At 38.2% G+C, this 2,647-nt stretch overlaps 1 protein-coding gene across 1 annotated transcript in view; it reads right to left on the reverse strand.

The window, feature by feature from the left end:
• MANEA (mannosidase endo-alpha) overlaps positions 1-2,647 on the reverse strand; it is a 37,907-nt gene that overhangs the window by 12,355 nt on the left and 22,905 nt on the right. The gene's annotated exons all lie outside the window — the stretch shown is intronic.

The raw sequence follows: 2,647 nt of genomic DNA on the forward strand, positions 1-2,647 counted from the left end.
TGTATGAAATATATCTCATGTACCCCCCGATGAGGCTTCACATACCTCCTGGGGGTACATTTACCCCTGGTTCAGAACCACTGATTTAAAACTATCAATAAACCTCCTTTCCCAATTATTCTTAATTGAAATTAGAGCAAAGTCAGGCTCTTGCTTTACAAGAACAAACTTCATAAACAGGGAAGAGGAGCTTCCCCACCTTGAAGGGAAAGCTTTTAATTATGTGGACTCAGATGAAACTGGTGTCATATTCTACGTGCAGCAAGAAAACAAATCAGAAAATGTAAACCCGGAATTTATCAGAAATGTATTAGAATGTCGTATTACAAAATTGTTATTCAGTATATTTTTTCAATGGTGCAGCATTTACTGATTACTATAAGGAATTTCAGTCTTAAGTACTTAAGTATTTTAAAACTATAATTGTGAATAATGTAAAAATAGTTTAACTGCTTTATTTTGGATAAATGAACATCTATTTCTGCTTGTAGACCATCCTTAACCCCTCAAAATAGTGAGCCACAACATATCTATTAAGGAGACATGAGATAAGTTTCTGCCATGCTTTCTTCTACTATGATGTCAGTATCTACTAATGTTGTTTCATGTGAAACACAAATAGTCACAAGGCCCAACATGCATATCATGATCTAAGTTCTCCCCTGGTAATTCTCCTATATCTTTATATCAAACTCAGATTCTCAATGTTTCAGATTTTGTTGTAGGATAGAAACGCTTTGAATTTAAGATTGTTGTTTTGGAATATAATATTTGTAATATTTTGAATATTTTCTGAAGTCAAGATTCTCATAATAAGTGGAATACAGATTGACCTCTGATATCATCTGAAGCAGAATACTTGAGTAAACAACTGCTCCAGCACAATAAACTTCCAGCATGTGCAGGCTGGTAACGACTAATACCAAACTGTAAGACAACTTAAACTCTGCAAGCCTAGAAGGTGAGACATGAAACTGGCTGAGGTATTCTCTGCAACAAATATAGCATACTTCCAGCACTGAAAGCATCTCAAAATGTGCATGCAAGTATTTTTAAGATCCACAGTACATTACCACTACCCCCCATCTTATAAGCCAAGACCTTTATAAAGTTTAAAATTTTAATTTGCCTCGAGAAAGAGTATCCAACTTTTATGAAAAAGAAGAATCCTGAATAGATGCATCTTTACAGGTACTGGATTCTCAGTTTTCGTTTTTCTTGTAAAAGGTAGCCATATTTTATTTACTCTAAACCAACAGCACAATACGGAATGTGGCCAAATTAACAAAGTGGTAGAAACCTCTACCTGTAAATTAATTTTTGAACAAGCATTTCTCAATCTGGAAGCTGCAATAATGCTAGGCCATGCACAGGCATTCAGTTTCTACATTCAGTCACTGCTCTCCCAGTAGAAACCATGAGTGTACAGATATTCAGGATTTCTCTCCCAAAGCAACACTGGACACTCCAGAAAAAACAACCACCCAGGAACAACCAAAGTTAAATGGCTCCCAAGAGAGTTTCTCCAGGAAGACTGAATTCCTGTATGTTTACCTTCTGAGAGGAGCCACAGCACAGCCCTCAGGCTTCCCAATGTGTTTTGCTTCCAGCCCCCAGACAGGTCCAGGGAGACAGTGTGTCACTCAGGCTGGATTCTACTGCTCCTGCTGAACAGGGAGCTCCTTCTCAATCCCCAAACTGTGCTGCAAGAGGCCCCAGCCTGTGAAACAATTTGTGTCAGTGAATCACTGCTGCCCTGACACTTCTGTCATCTGTCACAAGGCAGATTGGGGAACCTGCAAAGTGAGCCAAGATGTGTGCACAGAGACCTCCTGGCTGTGGAGCACCTCAGCATTTGAATGTCTGTTTAGGGTAAGTTTTTCTACCATGAAAAAAGCCACTAGAATTGCCCCAAATAATTTAAATATGTATACACGATCCTAATCTGTGTATTTAATTTTTCCTTTTACTGCTACTGAATGCAGTGATTTTTTGTTGCATACTTTCATGAGCCACTCAAGATACAAAGTTAAAAGAAATGGAGAGAGAGTTTTTCGGTAGCATACACTTAAGACTTGATTTTAATTTCATAAGAGAAATCATAGTAGATGAAATCTGAAAGGTCATTTTCCTACTATGACCATTGCTTTTAAGGACACACAGTAGTAGTTGGTATATTACAATTTTCACAGAATGTCAGAGCATTTTATAAACATGCATTATATTTCAATACTTAGCTGAGGTAATTATTGTTTTATTCAGCTATAAAACTGGTACAGGGACACAGAGGGAAGAAGGAAGATACAAACAGGAAACAGTAAGTTGACTTATATACTACAGCAAGTCACTGAGAAACTCAGGAACCCTGACTCCACATCCCCTTCAACACTCAGTTAACACAGACTTCAATCACCCATGAAAATGTAACATGAATAGACAGTCCATAAACTTGTATTGAATAATAATATTTCACAGATTTCATAGACATTAGGGCTGGAAGGGACCTTGGAAGATCGAGTCCAGCCCCCAAAGGGCAGGCAGTAAGTTGGGGTCACAGGATCCCAGCAAGATAAACATCCAATTTTTTCTTGAAGGCGTTCAGAGTAGGTGCTTGAACCACTGCAATGGCAGGCTATTCCAGACCTTG

The sequence above is a fragment of the Gavialis gangeticus genome, unplaced genomic scaffold (genome assembly GCF_001723915.1).
Source record: "Gavialis gangeticus isolate Ggan-Ray unplaced genomic scaffold, GavGan_comp1, whole genome shotgun sequence".
NCBI classification, from domain to species: Eukaryota; Metazoa; Chordata; order Crocodylia; family Gavialidae; genus Gavialis; species Gavialis gangeticus.